The sequence below is a fragment of the Castor canadensis genome, chromosome 11 (assembly GCF_047511655.1).
Source record: "Castor canadensis chromosome 11, mCasCan1.hap1v2, whole genome shotgun sequence".
In the NCBI taxonomy this organism is placed as follows: Eukaryota; Metazoa; Chordata; class Mammalia; order Rodentia; family Castoridae; genus Castor; species Castor canadensis.
The window spans coordinates 64701377-64721879 of NC_133396.1; positions in this window are offsets into that span (position 1 = coordinate 64701377).

Here is a 20503-nt window from a genome sequence, read left to right on the forward strand (position 1 = left end):
CTGTCCTGCTTCCTGTTCTCCTATTCTTACCTCATGTTTTGAACTGAAGTGCAACACCAAATTCTTCACTCCCTATTATGAAGTTCTTGGAAAAAAGTGTCCAAACCTTCCAAAATGTTCTGAAGAAATGGGTTTACCCTCTTCAGAAAAGAGCTAGAATTACATAGAGCAAAACAACTTCTGTGAGGTTTGCTAGATGGATGAAATCCTGATTTCCTAAAGGGTTGGGATCTAGGGGGTGTCTGAGAAGCATTCAAATTGTCCCCATTCAGGTTTCTACAGACTGTGCACAAGGGTCAAACTTCCAGGATAAAATAAAAACTATATAAAAAAACACCAAAAAACAAAAAAACAAATTGTCCCCATTAACTGGTGATGGACAGAAAGGTGTGAAGCAACTATAAAATGATACAGCATTAGAGTATCATGAATAAAATGGACCCATTTAAAAAATCACATTGAGGAGTCTTGGGGTTTTGCTTTTAATTTTGCTGTGATGAATACTAGGTTCCCAGAGTGCAGAGTTCATGAGACCTCACTATCTCAACTCTTCATTTCAGAACTACTGAGCTGGGCAGTATCTGCAGAGAGCACACTGACAAGGGCCAGGAAACCTGTGCAGTTACTTGAGGTTCAGACTATATGTGAGCTGAGCTGCAGAGGGACTTTGGAAATCTCTGCTGAGCCTGGGGAAACCAACAGAGATGGACAGTCTGGGCTGCAGCAGCAGAGCAGAGCAAGGCCACATGAGCAGAGACCAGACCGTAAATTATGATGCTTTAGGGCAGTATGCACCTGGGGTCTTGCTTTGATGCATCACAGCACTTCAGCCAGCCAGGACCGTAAAAGCAGCAGGATATTTCCAGAGGCTCAGAGCACAGGTGAGACCCTTGGCAGACAAATCCTCCTCTAAACTTGAGCACACTTTCCATTCAATGAACTCTTAGGAGCATGGCCATATTGTTCCAAGAGATCAGGTTTTCTGCTTGCTCACATTTTGTGTTAGGCAAGACTTTGATCTAGATGTTCATTGGAATTTAGATTAAAGTCTTGCCATGGGATATTTAAGAATGTGGGGGAGTCTAAGCAATTATCAAGCAAGCTGAATTCTTCAGATATGTGAGAATGGAATAGTCAATATGATGTTTTGCTGAATTTTGTTTTTTTTTAAATATCATGATTTATTAAACTGTAAATGTGTTTTAATTTGGAGATATTGATTTTTTTAAAGACATACAAGTAAATTTAAGAACAGAAGACATATACTTTCTCTGATCACAGGTCCCAAGGATAGCTGCAGTAGTCATAGTAACGTGACCTCTCATAGTTAGGTACTTGATTCATGTTTCAGTTGGTATCCTCAAAGTCCTTGCAGCCAAGATTACGAGGATTTGATTTGGATAACTTGAATTTCCACAAGTGGATGCTTTCTTTTTTCTTTTGTTCTTTCTAAGGCTTTGGAATCAGGGGCTACTTAATTGTCTTTTAAGTTGGTGGTGGGTAAGACCAGTTCTTTGTTTTCCAGTTTGGCTGTCCCTCCTTGTCCACCCCTTTTGCCATTGCACCTAGCAAGCTGCTTTGTATGTAATAGAAACCTGTTGCGTTCTTTCTGCCAGTCTCACTAATGGGAGCCCGAAGTCGGTCAGCCTAAATGCAGAAGTGTGTAACTTCTGGGATGTGAAAAGCAGACAAAGAACACTTTATTGAAGTCATTGATGTAAATGAACAAAAGCGTATTTTTGAGGGGAACCTAATTTGTGGGAAGTGTTTCATTAAAAATATGCCAACTGGCCAGGTGCTAGTGGCTCAATCTTGTAATACTAGCTACTGAGATAGGAGGGCAGAGATCAGGAGGATTGTTGTTTGAAGCCACCCCAGGCAAATGGTTAATCAGACCCTATCTCAAAAAAAAAATCACAAAAACAGGGCTGGCAGAGTAGATCAAGTGGTAGAGCCTCTGCCTAATAAGCATGAGGCCCTGAGTTCAAACCCCAGTACAGCCATAAAAGAAAAAAAAGCCAACTGAACTCATGGTTATATGGTCTTACTGGTGTTATAACTGATGTGAAGTTTAAAAGAAGGCTTGTGGTTTATTTGCTAGTTCTGGGCTGGTGAGAACTGTGGTTGGTGGTCATTTTAAGGATAGGTAGATGGGGAATGTGAATGGCAGTGTGACTGCAACATAGCCACATCGTTGGAAGGACTGAGTTCTCAGTGCATCTCTGAGTGGCTCTGTCAGCTGTAGTGTTATCTTGAGTGTAACCATCCTAAAGGATGATGTGGAGGTAAATTGACCTCTAAAACTTACATTTGGACAAAAACCACTGCAATTTTGGGAAGGATTGACTAGTTAGTAACCCCAGGTTGTGGTGGACTTTTCATGTTTCCTGTTAATATAATTGTTTACTTACTGTAAAGAATGTTGACACTAATACTTTAGGGTATTTTAAGCCACCAAAAGCAAACTCTTGAAACAGTTGCCTCTCACATCCCCTGGTGTGCACCCTGGCCATGACAAGAGGCAATATTTAGATGTTTGTAGCACAGGGCTCTATTCAGCTTCCTGCAGGTAACTCAAATGCTGCCTTTATGCTCAAGAACCAAATTTGTTGCCTTTTCTTCACTCTACAACCCCTGCTCCTTTCATAATACTGAATTATGCTACTACAGTCCACAGGGGGCAATTAGCTTTTAACAAAAAATTCTCAAGCACAGATCTTTTAAAGCATAAAAAATAATAATGCTTTATAAATTGAGACATAAGAAATTAGGTTTATTTGCAACCAGGTGCAAATCTTAGTCTATTGCTTTTCCCCCCATTTACTCAAAGAACTATTCTTTTTTTTTTAGTATTATTGTTAACCAGTGAGATTATAGATTCTTTCCTAGCTTCCTCTTTCCAACCAATCAGTACCCTTTCAGAGGTCCCCGCAGGTGAATGGCAAATGGATAGCTTCAAGACAATGCAAGATATGAGTGTCTCTGAGAGTGGATTTTCTATGTTCTAAATATTTTCAAGCTGGAAAGTTGAAAACTCTCCTCTAAATTTGTGTTTCTATTTCTTGCCCTGGGTCTAACTGACATTTACTCAAGTTCTTCCTACAGAATCAGGTGGGTAAGTCCTTTTTTTTGGTATAATTAACCTGACCTGATGGATAAGTGATTTTTATTTGACACATTCACCCATCAAGTTAAAAATTTCTGTAAAACAGTGTATCAGAATTTATAGCAGTAAACTATCCTTAGGAAGTTATTTTACCCTAAAATCAGGACATATGAGACATTTCTTGTATTACTTCTCATTCCACTTTTGGGAGTATTTTCTTTCTTATGACATTCTTTCTGTGCTGAAACATTCCAGCATGAGTGGTATTTCAATAAGATGCAAAGGTTAAGTGGGATTGATTGTGCTTACTGTGTTGTGTGATGTTCTGTGCTGTTTGGAAAGTTGTTTCTGGTTTTAGGCTGATTGGAAAGGAATGGTGATAATACATCTTGAAGTTTTCACTCCAGGCATCTCAATCAAAGTCCAGTGGAATAAAGAAGAAGCAAGTCTGCAGAAAGACCAGACTGGGGCAACATCTGCCTTCCCAGGGCCCCTCCTGGCACAACATAGAGTGGTGCTCTGTGTTCTTGTGGAGGTCATGCACTGCAGAGTGACCACTGGATGTCCATCCTGGCTGGGGATCTTTCAATTGGGCTGTGCTTCACATGTACCCATTTAGAGTGACAGCAGAACCTTAAGTCATTTACACAAGGACAATGAGCTGATGAGGACCTTAACCAAGATAAAAACAGAAGTCAGCTTTGGGGGATGTGTTGGGAAGTTTATAGCAATTGAAGGAAAAAGAAAATTGTTAAATGTGTGCTGACAACATAAACTTTTAGCCATCTGAATAGTAAATAAACAGACAACTTAGTATACCTAGGCAAAGGTATAGAAACCAAGCTGTTGATGAGAGGAATGTGTTTGAATGCAGCACTGTAACCCATGGGCTTTGGAGCAGCTGTTTTTTGAGCACAAGTATCCTTGAGGAAGTCAGAGTTGGAAACAGGGACTTTACATCCCTCTGTCACCTGGGGATGTCCCTCATAAGACTGAGGCCTAAAGAAGCACCCATTGCTTCTGCAGATCCCCCAGCTCTAGCTTTTGCAACTTTAGTTGGGTCTTTCCAGCAGACGCCACGTTTTCATCTCACTTACAAACATTAGGGAAAGCATTATTAACAAACTTGTATTGCTTTGCACTTATGTAAGTCAGTATAATTCGTAGCCTCTTGCTGGCAGAGAAAAGTTACAGTTAATCACTCTGCTGCCTGTGTCTTATCTTCAGGAATGTGCTGCTTGGTTTGTAAATGCTTTGGGGACTGGGAAGTGAGAATTCCCCAAGACCATAAAGTGTGCTTGTCAACCAGTTAGGCACATCCTTAGTCTTGGTTATTTACAAATCAAACTGTGAATTGTGTTCTGAAACAGTTTACCCTTGGATGGTAATGCCATCTTTCCCATAAGTGCCTAATAAAATCATGACTCACAAACTTCAACCAGGTTGATTTGTTCATCCAGCTTAGCTTGTCAGCATCTGTTTCAAATTGAATTCTAAAATATTCAAATTTGAAGATCTCCCTTGGACTAAAACCAGAGCTCCTTTTCCTTTTGAAATCAGATGTTGGTGTTACCCAGAAAATAACTTTCAACTCAGTGTCACTGGGTAGGAAGGGAAGTTCACAAATTGTTTTCATTCATACCCAAGCAACAAACCAACCAAGCAGTACAAAGCTATGTTTTCACACCTTGGAAGCTCCCTTCTCCAGAGTCCTATGTATGTCTCTCTTTAGCATGTCTGGGGCTCAGAGTCACTCTCCCCTTCAATCTGCATCCTTCAAAGTGAAATATTAAGTGGGATCCATAAGGGTGGATATTGAAGGCATTGGACAAATTCTGTAAAAACAGTCATGTTCTTGCTTTCATAATTATTTAAAAATCTTTATGGTGAATGTTGGAAAATTGCAATTTCTGTAGGGTACTCTCTCTTGCTTCCTATTATGTTTGCAGCTTTAAACGGTAGAAATGCTTTTCCTTTCAGCTATTGATATTTCCTCCTAAAGTAGGTTTGAGAAACTTATTACAAACCAAGAAAAGTAAAAATATCTATAAATATTTAGGTATTTTTCAAGATGTCCATTTCTATTTTATCATTTTGAAGAATAAAGCTTGAAGTTTTATATCAGTAAGTCTTGTGATGGTCATCCTTACACTTACCCTTTCTACTGGGTCCCAAACTTGTTTAATTAAATATAGCATATAAAATATTATAAATGCTTATATTTTAATGCATTTTATATAATATTATGATTGCCAGATATGGCACAAGATCTCAGTTAAATTTGAATTTCAGAAAAATTGCATATTTTTCTTTTAGTATAACACAGCTTCTTGCAGTGTTTCAGACACTTAGAATTATGTATGATATCCTCCATAATATTTTGGGCACTGTGACTTCATATGTATGTAAAATTTTGTACTCTTCTCTTGTTAATATATAACAATAACATTTTTAGCTTGCTACATGGTCTATGAATGTATTATTCCCATGGCTGTATACTGTTACTATGAGTTAAATTCCATTCTTATCTAACATTTCCTGTTTTGGACATCATGGACATCTCAAAACTTTTCACGTAAAGCATTGATTTAAAGCCTATCTTTCTTGACTTCAGAAAGATTTACACTACTTGGGAGGCTGAGATCAGGATGATTGAGGTTTGAGATGATACCTTATCTCAACCTCTCAACCAATAGCTGGGGGTGGTGACACCAGCCACAGTGGGAAGTTTCTCAGTCCAGGTGGGCCTGGGCAAAAAATGAGACCCTATCTCCAAAATAACCAGAGGAAAAAGGGCTAGAGATGTGGCCCAAGCAGTAGAGCCTTATAAGCACAAAGTCCTGAGTTCAAACCCCAGTACTAGGGAAAAAATATTTGTGAAGTGTGGCACAGAGGATAGAGGTAAACCTAAATAAGGATTTTTGTTCTTTTGTAGTGTTTCCTTAATGTAATTTCCTTGTAGACTATTTTAAGCCTAATAACCATCTCTAAACTTAATTTTCAAGTAACCAACAGTTTTGTTGCATATATATATTTATACATGCATATATATGCATATATGCATATAAAGTATATATGTATACATATACATACACACACACATATAAGGTATATGTCCATATACATACATGTACATACATAAATATTTATATATACACATATATATGCATAGGAGAGAGTAGTCTCCACATTGAGCCAGCAGCATCAGCACCCCTCCAGTTTGTTAGAGGTGTGGATCTCAGCCCAGTCTGCACCCACTTACTCTCTGAAGGATAGTAGGGCTCAGGCATGTGTGCTTCACTGGAGCCCCGTGTGAGCTGAGAACCATTGCACTAAGATCAGCATGGCCAAGTTTTTCTTACCTTGGTTAGGAACTTTAGGAGGAAGAACACATTGTAAAGTCATTGTTACATATTAGATTTTCAGATACAGTACAAATTTCATGAAAAACCAGTATGAGGGTACCCAAGAATTCTTACTCAATGTCAAGATCAAGTGGGGGAAGGGTTCCTGGAAGAAATTTGTGTAGTTACGATGCAGTAATCTTAGGCAGTGAATTTTTTCTCATAGAATCTTGGTCTAAGTGAAATTTGATATAAAAAGTAATGGAAGGGTGTCTGTTTAGATACCTAGTTTTTATAATAGTATATTACATTTATTTTTCCTTTTAAATACATTTATTTTTTAGTGAGGTTTTAGGCTCACAGCAAAGTCAAGGCAAGATTAGAGAAATCTCATGTGTCCCTGTGCTTATACACTATCTCCCCAATGACTGTACACCACAAAAACCAATGAACCTAGGCTGACATATCATTATCACCCAACATCTGTACTTACACTGGATCAAATTTTAAGAAATTATAAGCACTACCTTAGTTACTAAAGGAGATTTCTTTGTTGTTACTAAGGAACATGGTTTTCTAGATAACCTGTGTGCATTGTTTCCAAGTAAAAACATTTAGTTAAGTTTTTATAAAATTGTTTACAAAGTATACTTTCATACTAAAACATGTAAAAGTCTGATACCAAACTTCTTACTTTAAAGAACTACCAATGTTTAATTTTAAAATATCTTCATACCAGGTCCAAGTTTTTACATCAGTGAGAAAAATTTTATATCAAAAATACAATGTGGCTTCCATTGATGGGAGAGAGCTTGAGTCAAGCCATAGATCTATTTATCCAACTGTATAAAAAAAGGTTTGAGATGTTTAACTCTTATTTGGACCCAGTAAATTTTGCCTTAATTAATTTGAAATAGTATTTGTATACTATAATTTTTATAGCATATATGTAGGAGGATTAAGTTCTCTGAAATATATTTCAAATGTATTTTTCTGCACTTTTATGAAAATCAATTTTAATAGTGAATTTTAGAATCAAGTTATTCTACTAATTTAACTTGGCTCTTTCAATGTCAATATGTCACCCACTCATTTCATTCTCTTCTCAGGGAATTTATTAAGAATAATTAACTGCTTTAATCTGAAGTTGGTTGTATATTCAACACATGAAGCTGTAACTTGTTAGCATTTCCTGTTTATTGGTAGGTAAATGCAGACTTACTAAAAATTTTTTTCCCTCAATTCCAAAATTACTTTACCAAATAGCCAAGTTATGGAAACAGCCAAGATTCCCCACCACTGACGAATGGATTAAGAAAATGTGGTATCGATACACAATGGAATTTTATGCAGCCATGAAGAAGAATGAAATGTTATCATTCGCTGGTAAATGGATGGAATTGGAGAACATCATTCTTGGTGAGGTTAGCCTGGCCCAAAAGACCAAAAATCATATGTTCTCCCTCATATGTGGACGTTAGATCAAGGGCAAACACAACAAGGGGATTGGACTTTGAGGACATGATAAAAGCTTTAGCACACAAGGGAGGGGTGAGGATAGGTAAGACACCTAAAAAGCTAGCTAGCATTTGTTGCCGTTAATGCAGAGAAACTAAAGCAGATACCTTAAAAGCAACTGAGGCCAATAGGAATAGGGGATCAGGAACTAGAGAAAAGGTTAGATGAAAAAGAATTAACCTAGAAGGTAACACACATGCACAGGAAATTAATGTGAGTCAACTTCCTGTATAGCTATCCTTATCTCAACCAGCAAAAACCCTTGTTCCTTCTTATTATTGCTTATACTCTCTCTTCAACAAAATTAGAGATAAGGGCAAAATAGTTTCTGCTGGGTATTGAGGGGGTGGAGGGGAGAGGGAGAGGGTGGAGTGGGTGGTAAGGAAGGGGGTGAGGATGGGGGGAGAAATGGCCCAAGCCTTGTATGCACATATGAATAATGAAACAGTAAGAAAAATAAAATAAAAAAAAACAATAAAAAAACCACAGGCTGAGCTGTGTATGTGCCTGACTGCAGCATGGTCCTCCTACTGATGAGCCTCCCCTGAACCTCAGTTTCCTCAACTGAGAGTAATGTTACTCATGTCATAGGTTGTCACTATGGTTAACCAATAAATCTCCAAGCACTGTGCCTACTCAGATGTTGTGAAAAAGTGAAGAGGAAAAATCTCAGCATAAATATGGTAAATTATATCCAAAGAGAACCAAGTGAAAGCAACTGGCAGTGAGAAGCTTACTCCATATTCCATGAATGCTGGCCATTGTGGCTGATATGAAGAAATAGATGCAGTCTCTATTTTTAGGTAGTCAGTCTTGTCCTTTGAAGGGAATATACTTGACTGCCACACTGGCTGCTTTTGTGAAGTAAGGTATTGACCTGTAGAAATTTTGCTCTTTGAGTGTCATGAATAACTGTGTTAAATACTTGTCTCCTTAATAGTTATCTTGTATTTAATATTCTGAATTGGTGAGGTGTGATTTTGCTGAGTTTGTGAGCCATGGGTTCCAAGTGAGTTACATTTTGGGGAGCTTTGGAATTTATTTATACATGCATGTGTGCATTTACGTATTTTGACTGTCTACCTTTGCCTTGCCTTTGCTTCTTTTCTCGAGAACTTCTGATGAGAGATAATGGCTCTGATCTTCATGGATCTGATAATGAATAAACTAACTGTGATGTGCAATATTCTCCTTGATTTCCTGCAGTTCTTGTTTGTGGTGTTGAAATTGTGCTCCTACCTGGGCTTCTGGATGTTCTCAGGAGGAAGGTGTGCTGTGTATGCATAGACTCAGGCCCAGTGCAGAGATGGGTAGGATGCAAGGTATCCATAACTAACTAGACCACTCTGTCCTGAGGGCAGCAGTTGCTTCAGTGTCAGGTGAGAAGGTGGAGAGGTGGGCATGGGTGCAATGAGGGGGACTCATACTCACTGTTCTGCATGCTGGGACTGAGTGGTAAGAAGGAGAGCAGGAATGCGAGGACTTTCAGCAGGAAATGAACCCTGCTTGCTTCTTGGAAAGAACCACTAGGACTATTTTCTGCCTAGGTCATTGGGAGATTGAGCCATTTCTTTTAAATGCAGCCAACTTCCCAGCCCTGTCTGACAAACCAGATTGTGATCCCTTCCAAGCAAAGATGGCCTGACTTATGTGGCAGCAACCATGTGCCTTGCCTCTAAAGTGGTTTGTACAAGAGTGAGGCCTCTGTGAGTGCTCCACACAGGATGTGACACAGTGACTCTCTTTATTCATTAGGAAAAATGTTTTCTGTGCAGCAGTGGTGGTCCAGCAAGGAGTAGGTGCATGTTTTGTACCTCCACACTATTCTCTGTATGGAAGTTCTTATTGGGTCCTTATTAGGAGGTTTGGGAGTATATCTAGGATGTTTTGATGAGTTAAGGCTAGTTCAAAGTATTGTCAATAAAATAAGGCAGATAGCATGGGAATGCAGATTTGCATATTGAGTTGTTGGGAAGAGTATGGTATTTGGAAAAGGAAGAGCAATGTCTGAAATGTCTAAGCTATTTACAGGAGAGCTGAGTACAAATTCTGGTCCCTGTCATACTATGTTGTGTTTATACCTCAGCTGAGATTTCTTGAATATGCCTCAATTAGTTAGTGAAAGAGTGTAGTTGGGTTGTAGATGGGGTTTCTAAAGCATGCTCCTGCAAAGTTTTAGATAATTTTTCATTGCCCTATGAGAACCTCCAGGCACAGAAAAAAGAAGTAACTGCATTCTGAGCTCTGATTAGGAAGCACAGTCTGTTTTTAAAGTTTATTTAAGAATTTCTTCTACAAGTATAAAAACAAAACTACACTGAGTTAGTTTCCTAAGTTGTTTCTGTTATACATTGCCATGACAAGAAATAAGGGTTGTGCCAACCCCCATAGGTAGGTGAAATGTGGCTGTGTGTTTCCATGAAAGGAGAGGGAAATGGGTTTGACTCAACCTCCAGAGTGGCATGGGAAAGACCCTTCGTGGTGATTTCCTTATTAGGATGGACTCTTTGAAGGAGAAAGAAGCAAAGACCACAGCATACACAGAACAGCAAATGGTGACTCCATCTTTCCCATTCTCTTCATTTGTTATTAAATTTAGAAGGTACATTATGATCATTCATTTGAGTAGTCATGGCTCCAGATGCCATGTTGATTTTCCTGTCTTAAGAAGAACCTAAATAATAGCTCTTTTAAGTTACTTAAATGCAATATTTAATACACAAAGTTAAGAAAGGTTGGAGAAATGAAAGTTTATGCACATCTTTATCACAGCACAAATACATTGTATATTGACTCTACCTCATTCTTAAGCCATTCAACATAAATAGAATAATTTCTTAATTCAAAAACAAGATTATGACATACAGAGAACTCCTATTTCAGGACTTGGAGCTTCTTTCTTGAAGAAAGGTTCCTTGAGCATTCAGAAAGCAGTGCTTTTAGAAGTGATTACTTTTACATATTAAACTAAATTATCTGATGCTTTTATGTCAAAATAGGCTCTCATTGTTCTCTCTGCAGATCAAGCAACTGGGCTTTCCCCCTTCATACCTATGTGGCAGCCCCTAAGTTTTCCCATTTTACAAAATCAGGAGCCCTGAATGTGCAACAATTAACAAGTGCCCATCAGTTTAAGCCCAAGTATACTGAGAATTAACACTATCAGGAACACTGCAGGTGCAGCTTAAAATCAAAGAGAAAACATGAATCCTCTGTTGTGAAGAAATAACCTATGTTAATGAGATGTTGTAAGGTCAGGGCACAAACAAAGCATAAAGTTTACAGGTGTGTGCTGGCACTGATCCTCACAGAAGAGGAAGAAAGAAGAGGGAAACCCACATGGATTTTTCTAGTTAGAATCTGGAAGCAACACCATGCTGTATTTCAGTGCCAAGAAACATGATTGATCGCTCATTTATTTGCTTGTTTTTATAATTGCAGGTGGATGACTCTAGGAAGAGATGTCACATATTTCTGAGCACATAGGACTTGCAATTAGTGTGTTTCTAGGATCTGTATTTAGGTGCATCTTGGGTAAGACATTGCTGTGTGGTGCAAGGTCCTACATGGAGTCCACCCATGCAAATGGTGGACATGTGATAGTGGAGCAGTGTGGCTTTTCCAGAGACTCAGGTTCAAATGTACTTGGACTAATCAATTTGGGTTCATACACACTTCTTATGAATCAGTGGACAAGTGCATTGGCAAACTGAAAGGGCTACTACTAGCAAGCTTTGCCTCCGGCATCCACACAGCCTGCACCTGAATTGTGAGTAAATTTGAAATGGCTTCAGGAGCCAATATGGGCAGTATGCTTTGCAGGGACCCTGTGCTGATACAGACCTCCCTGGATTGAAAGGGAGATGCACACGTGTGCCCATTGCTCTTGGACACTCTGCCCTCCCTTTGGTTTCACGATCAGCTTTGATTGTGTGATTGTGCTTCCTCTCAGGGATGCACAGAGGTGCCTGGGATATGGAGAATGTTAATGATATTACGTAGAGAGTGGTTCTTTGATGTAGTTCTTGGGTTGATCCCAATGGAAAGCTCTTGTTGTTTTGGTCAGAAGTGCCAGTCAATTTTGAACTCAGTGCCCCCAGCAGCATGAAGAATATCTGAGTATAAATGATGTTTTCTCCATGCTTGTGATTGAACAGGTGTGCTATAGAAGAAGGAGGAGATCTGTGATTAGCTATAGGCCAAAAATTTTTTAAAAAGCTTTGTTTTTAAAAAAGTAGGATGGGGATGGGGTGTAGTTCAGTGGTAGAGAGCTTACCTGTTGTGGGCAAGGCCCCTGGGTTCCATCTTGAGTAACACACGCACAAGTTATTGTGATAAAGTTGCTTTGAGTCTCACCATGCTTCTCTTAGGGATATTGTATGATAAGGGAGAACTGAAACTTACACAGAGGATTCTAGAGTTGAAAGTACTTTTAGAAGTGACCATGAATGTTCCAGCAACTAGTGGTGGCATCCCTTCTACACCCAACAAGCTGGCTGGTCACATCACCTCCCTGTCTTCCTGGGAAGTCTATAGTATTTTCAGACAGTTCTTTCTTGAACGAAGCTGAAACTCATGTCCTTGTAAATCCAGGGCACATTTCCAACTTAGTGCAACAAAGAGTTAACAGAGTTTAGAAGATCACCATTGTGAAGGTGCTCACAGAGGACAGGCGTTTAATTCATCAAATGACCTAGAGCTTCAAATATGTAATTATTTCATTAGGATTATATCAGTTAGCATTCTACCAGAAATCAGGAATCACTCTAGGTGTTTTAAAAAGAGAAAATTTAATGTTGGGAGTTTGTTACTGAATGATGGAAGAGTCATGAAGCCAAAGGGAATGTTTCAGTAATGTAGATGTCAGCCAAGTAGGAATGCTTAGGAACTGGAGAGGCAGCATTAGCAGAATGCAAACATAGGGCCATCTGTGAGCTATTGGAACCATGTGGGAAGTCCAAAAATAGGTCTGTGTGCTAACTATCAGCCACTGTGTGGCTGAGATGCAACAGTTCCTTGTTAGCACAGTAAATGACCCACCACTTTTCCAGTGTGGTGGTGTGTGATAAGGAATTCTGTTTCTCTTCACTCTGTTTTTCAATGAAGAGAATACTCCTAGTTACTGGAGGATGCGAGTTCTCAGCTGTCCCATTTATTCTGACATCCTCTGGAGGCTCTGTTCTCTATCAGAATCTCTTCTATAATGTAGTGCACAGTGACTGCTTTGGTGTAAATGTAGAATCCCCTTTCAGGACTGAGGTATTCATTCCATAGCTTCCTTGAGGTGTTTCTGGGCCAACTCACAGCAGAATCCCTCCCTGGGAATTATTGGTGGCTATATTAGCTAGCTTTCTGTTGCTGTAACAAAAATATCTGAGACTACTAACTTATAAAGAGGAAAGGTTTAAATGGCTCACAGTTTTGGAGATTTTAGTCAATGGCCAGCTGGATCTTGCTCTGGGGTCTGTGCTGAGGCAACACATCATGGCAGGGAGTGGGTTGGTGGGGCAAATGTTTCACCTCTCAACCAGGAAGCAATGAAGAGAGAAAAAAGAGACTTGGGTCCTACAATCCTCTTCAAGGGTATGCTCCTAATTACCTTACTCTAGGCCCCATCTCTTAAGGGCTCCACCACTCCCATAGCCTGGGACTAATCCTTTAACACCCAAGACTTTGGGGGACATTTGAGTTCCATAGAGATGGCTGAAGGAAGCTACTTTATCTAAGCTTCTCCTCCCCTACCAGGAGAGCCTGTACCCAATGATCATTCAAGGTGTGGTGCAAAGGCTGGAAAGTCTCTGAAGGGCTATGGCAGCTCCAGAGCCTTCTATCAGCTGAGATGCAAGGGCATCTCTGTTCAATGCTTCCTCTATGTGTCTTTTATCCCCTGCTCCCTGACAGGAGATACTGCAGGCACACTGCCTGACAATCCCGTGCCCAAAAATCCCCCTGCTGTGTGAATCCATTTGTGCCCTAGTTTCTGAGGAACCAGGCTCCCCAAGATCCCAAGGCAGGCAGGAACCACTGGTGCAGCTGTTCATCCATTACAGCACCCATGTTCAGAAGACTGGGAGCTTTGGTAGGGGAGTCTGCACGGGAGGCCAAGCCTAGCTAGGAGACAGCCTCAGCACCTATGTCTACAGGCAAACACTCTGCTGGTTCTGTAGCCAAAGCACATTGCAGCTCCCAGCCACAGACAGCAGTGGACTTGACTGGGTGCCAGTTCTTTTTGCTAAGTTGCTCCCCTTTGCAAATGGAGAGCCACATTCTTCAGGAGTATAAAGCTTTGTGGGGATCAGATGAGCAGATATAATTTTGAACCAAATACAAAATTATCACACAAACAGCAGTTAGTTGGAGCATTCCTGTAATTTTGAATTAGTGAGTCTGTATTCTGTGGTTTGAAGGTCTTCTCCCTAACTCAGATTGAGACCTAATTGCCAGGGTAACAGCACTAGGAGGTGGGCTTTAAGAGGGGGTTATATGATGAGTAGATTGAGAGTAGTATTTTGATTTGGACTTCTGATAAAAAGATGAGCCTATCTCTTGCAGCATGAAAGCCCTGGCTGGATGTCTGCACCATGCTGTTGGACTTCCCAGCTTCCAGAACTATGAGAAATCAGTCTCTGTCCTTTATAAATGACCCAGTCTCAGGTGTTCTGTTGTAGGAGCACAAATGGACCAAGTCTGTAACTTGGTAGTTCTCTCTCCCAGGAATGCATTTCCCCAGATTTTGAATGGGTGGCCTCTTCTCATAGCTCAGATTTATTTCTCATGTCACCTCCTTAGCAATACCTTCCCTTGCCTCCCTACTAAAGCTGTCATGCCCTGTTCCCACTTTTATTTTTCACACAATGAGCTAAGTTTATTTTTCTCAATATTTATAGCTATGTGAAATGGCTTGTGCCACCCATCCATAGTAAGACCTGGCCTTGAAGACCCCAGGCACATAGCAGGTCTTTTTCTCCCCTTGATCGCTCCTGAACCCCTCCTCATGGTTTTCATCCTAGCCTTGTACCTGGCTGAAATTCTAAACAATCTGCAGGGCTTATCTTCCCACTCTGTGTTAGTGGCATGTCCTCTGGACACTGCCTCAGATTATTCTGTAAAAATTTAAAAGGAAATCTGTCCCCCCACATGTACCCTCCCTGTGGAAACCTGAAGAGGGAGCAGGGGTCCTGGTGGGCTTGTCCCTGCACAGATCCTTGTGCTCTCTCACCCACCTGGGCTGCTCTTGCCCTGGCTGGGCTGAGTCTCACTGGGTGTGGCAGCTAGTAGGTGTTAGTTTGGAGCCCTCACTGATATTACTCCCATTTGTGTCTTAGCCCAGTGCTGACCATCTTTCCATTGTCCCTCATGGGTAAAGTGACTTGAAGATTGGTTGCTTCTCTCTGTCTTTATCTCTGTCTCTGTCTCTGTCTCTGTCTCTCTCTGTCTCTCTCTCTCTCTCTCACACACACACACACACAGCATGAGGAGCAGGCGCCTTTAATCTGTCATCAATCAGTGCTACAGTTTAAATGGATATGGCCCCAGATTTCAGAAATTGAAAACTTATTTCTCTTATTTGGAGACTGGGCCTTTGAAAAGTAATTAAGATCAGGTGAGGTCATGAGAGTGGGGCCTTTATAATGCATTAATAGCTTTGTAAGAAGAGGAAGGGATACCTGAGCTGGCACACTTGCTCTGTCTCACTATGTGATGCCCTCCACCATGTTACCATGCAGCAGGAGGACCCTTTCCTCACTCCATGCAGAGCAGCTGCAGCAGGCCATGCTCTGGACTTTCCAGCCTCCAGCACCATGAGCCAAATAGACCTGTGTGTGTCTGTGTGTGTGTGGGGTCTCATGTACTTTGTTATGGCAACACAAAATGAACTCAATGGCCAATGTGCAATTACTTCCCTCCTCAAGTCCCTCATCTCTGCAGTCATGGCCACTTACTTACACAGCTTCACTCCTCACCCTTGGACTTCATGGGCAAGAGCCCTTTATCAGTCTAGCATGGCCCCAATTTCACAGTGCCATCTCACTGAAGCCTGTTTCACTAGACTTGGGGTTTGCTCTACTGTATCTAACTCTCTTGCTTCTCCATTATGAATTCTTCCATGCTCTCCATGGTGGAGAGCGACAGGTTGAAAATAAACATCCTTTGCATAGCATTCACTGGAGAAAGAGGGGACATTGTCATGAAGGTTTGTTCTCTTGGACATTCCCTTCTGATGTGTAAATGTCAAGATGACAAGGACATGATGTTTTGTTTACTCTTGTATTTCCAGGACCCAAAACAGGGCCTGGGGGGGAGTAGACAATCAGTAAATATTTATGGAATGAATGAATAAATTTATCTCCAGAGTTTAGTGTTCTAGAAGCATTTATGGACATAGTTTTAGTGCTGTGCTTACCTTAATCTCCATAACAACACAGTCCTCTTGACACAGAAGCTTAGGTTATAATAGGCTATGGGACTCTGCTATTTTAGATTTAATTAGGATCAGAGGATCATGAGCAATTGAAGAAATCAAGACTGCTAAAAATGTTTTATGCTTTCATTTCAATGTTGGGCATTTTATTTAAGCACGGAATACTGTAGGAAAGGAAATGAGTGTTTTTTGCTGTTAACAAACAGTTTGCTTTCATAAAAAAAATGAAGAAAAAGAAGGTAAAATAAATCCTGTCTTTGGGTAGGTACCAGTGGATGGGGGAGGGTAAACAGACAAAGTAGAAGAATTTGGATATGGTCAATGTACTTTATTGGTGAATGAAAATAGAACAATGAAACCTGTTGAAATTTTTCTAAGAAGGGGGTGAAAGGAAGGTGAGGGAGAATGATGGAGGGGGTGAATATAATTAAGATACATTGTAAATGTATTAATGCAAATGTCACAGTGAAACCCCCCCTGTACAACTAATATATGCTAATAAAAATGTAAAAAAGAAAAGGTAAATAACCCTAACAACAGAAAATAAAACAGTGTGCTTTGCCTCAGGAGTGAGGCTGCCCTTCATTAAGTTTTTAACTGGTGTGTGATTCACTTAAGGTGGCCCAATGCTGCAAATTAATGAGGTATTAAGGTCTTTATCCAGATGCATTATAGGTCCCTTATACTGCATGACCTATTGAGTATGATACATTGGTCAACATGGTGGAAGAGTTTGTGTTTTGCTTGGATGGAATTAAAACATGCATTCTGGAAGAAGGCCATAGAAAGTGCTCAATAAGTATTTACTAGTACTACTGTTATTAGTTTGAAGCACAGCAGTATTTCTTTCAGATTTTAAAATCCTCCTTATTTTCATGACTCCAGCTGGTCCTCACTGAAGGATAACGCTAGTGCTTTCTGAACACCAGCAAAGAGTTACATGTTTCCCTTGGCTTTTAGTGTGCTGTTCCTAGGTGTTAAAGAACATTTCAGGCAATTGACCTACTACTAGACAGACAGCAGAGCTGTCTCCAAAGTGTGTGATATTATTTAATACTTTCATTAGTTTAACTCTCACAGCCAGCTTTTAAGGGAGTTGCTATAAGTACTTAAAAATGATAGAAAAGCATCATATTAGATGAGTTCTAGGTAGTTGCGAGCAAACCCAAGGACACAAAGGTGCTATGTGGGTGGACCAGGCTCTAGGCCACTGTGCTGTTGTGACTCATGCCCTGGACAGAGCTGACTCCTCTGGGGTTTTGCAATGAAAGTTAATAAATACCTGTTGGCTAATAGATGAGCAGGCTCTGGTATGAGAGTCTGGAGAGGCACCATGAGCATATTAGAGTGCTATTTTAATGTGTATTGATAGATTGATGCATACATGTGTGTTATTCAGGAACGACATCATATTAAGTGTAGTTGGTAATTTCTTTGAACACTTATTAATTCAAAGACTGCTCTTCATGGAATACTATGTTTAGTATTCTATGTGGCCTCTCACTCACTGGATTTGATGCCCCTTGTAGAGTGGTGGCTATTTGAATGTCCTTATCTTTGGAAGCCACCTACTTATCCCAGTCATACTGTTGCTTTTCTCTGATTTCAGGTTGCTCCTAAGACTTGGCTGCAAATAAGTTGCATGGTGGCAAACTATTGTCCTTGTATGATGAGGCTGCCTTGTATAGCACTTGGAGTCAAACTTAATGGGGGAAAACTGAAGATTAAATTAGTCATGTCAATTTTAGAAGGAAAACCTCAGAATACATAGTACAAAGGAAAGTGACTGAAGGTTGCTCTTCATCATAAATAAGGTTTGAGGCCAACTGGCTGATGCACATGAAACACTCGTGGAACGGATATGTATATTTTCGTATTGGGCATTTGTGCATGTATAGATATATGTGATCTAGGTGTTGTTATGGAATGGGACACCCTAGGAAGAAGGCGGCATCCTTAGGAAGTACTCAGTCACTGACTTATTCTAGAATCTTCACTATAAAACTCTAACAGTGTCTATGTGGTTCAGACAGAGACATTTGTCTAGACAGGTACTTTTACTGAGGGTGTAAAAGTAGCCAACTTTTATGCCCATTTGCTATGTGTCAGGCACTGTTCTGAGCACTTTCTATGCACCTTTTATTAGATGAGAAAATATGGAGTAAAAATGCACTTAACACAAACTAGGGCTACTCCACAGCAAGGCACTGATGTTAATGCTGTTTCCTTCTGCTAAGATGGTGACAATTGTGAGCAGGTGAAACTTTTAGCAGGCCAAGTTAACTTTTGTGAACTGCTGCCAAAACTATGCTAAGATGATAGAAAAGCATGTTTTATTCTGTACAGCTCTGAATAGACTCCTATCCTAAGAGGAAGTGATAACTAACCTTAAAATATTCACTTGTGTGTGTGTGTGTGTGTGTAATGTAAACACAAAGGGGACTTATCCCCAGGCTCTGACCTAGGATACACTTAACCAGGAACACTAGAGGCACCTTGAGAAAAGCAAAATGATGTTCAGTTTGCCTGCTTAAGAGGCAAAGAGGTCTGTAACTTGTAAAGCCATGTTTAGACATCAGAAAGGAAATAGTAGCAGATATTTAAAGCTGCTTGCATCTGGTTTCTGTTAAAAACAGTCTTTAGATCATTAGCCTTCTTATTTCTGTTCTACTATGTCAAATGAAGCAGACGGCAAGAAAAATTTAATTGAGTAAATTACCAGATGTTTTATTATAAATGACATTAGCTCACTATCAAAAAGAATACTAACAACTGTTTGTTTCTTGAAATTTTTAATAAATTAATTGTAGGACATTTAGGTTTTCTGTTCTTTTTCAGGTTGATATAGATATAATATTCAGTTACCATTTTAAATTTGGCACACAATATTCAGGCAGATGAAGGGAATTTTAGGCACTATCATTTTTCAGTTTGGGAAACATTAGGTCATGTTATTATATGACTAAATAAAAGATTTCAGAAGTCCCAAATATTTTTATCTTATTTGAACAGCATCAATAACATTTCACAAGTCCCAAATATTTTTATCTTATTTGAACAGCATCAATAAGATGACTACACTTTTCATTTAAATGCTGCTTTGTTACTGCAGTGAGTCAACTCATGTGAATTGATACCAGTTTGTTGATTAGCTCTTCAAATTATAATGCTTTTCTTTATTCATGTCACAAACAGTGCTTGGTGTCTTCTCTGTCAGGCTTAGTATTAGGCAATTAAACATGCAAGATAAACAGGACAGGCTCTCTGTCCTCGGGATCTGAATCCAGCTGTGCCACTGATGGTCATGAGCCAGTTACTTAAATACCCAGCTTTCTGTCTTCATTGAATGTTGAGTGCTTGGCTCCATTCCTGGACAGCATGCCGGAGATTGGGCATTCATGGGGAGCTATTCAGCCTGGATATGTGCTGTTGGTGTGTAAGGAGCTGTGGAGGAGTGTTTTAGTTAGTTTTTCATTGCTATGATCAAGTACCTGAGGAATATTTAGAGGAAGAAAGAGTTACTTAGGCTTGGAAGTTTCAGAGGTTTAGTCCATGGTTGGCTGACTCCATTGCTATAGGCCTGGGCAAGGAAGAATATCAAGAGGAGTGTGTGGCAGAAGAGGCTGCTCTCCCCATGGCAGCCAGAAAGCAGAGGAAGGGGCCAGAGACAAGATATAACTATCAAAGTCCTGCCCCCATGGCCTGCCCCTCCAACTGGCCCCACCTCCTGATAGCCCTCTGAAGAGGTTAATCCCCCCACAATCCAGTAACCTCTCAACAGTGCCACTATTTGGGGACAAAACACCAGACTTTGGGGCTATGCTTCATATCCAAGCCACAACACAGAAGAAGTCATAACTCTCCTCTGAGTTTTAAAATGTGTTTCCCCCTCAAGCATGCTCAACTGTAACTGATTTACTTACATATTTTTGAGTCAATTTATTTCAGCTTTCTAACTGGCCTGGTTGAAAGTCAGGATGAGACTCAATTTTGACTGGTTGATTAGCCAGACTAGCTTTGCATCAGTATGCTTCTCTTATACACATTCACTTGCATTTGCACAGATCCATGTGAAATAATACTTTAAAGCAAAGTCTTACACTTGACTCTTGA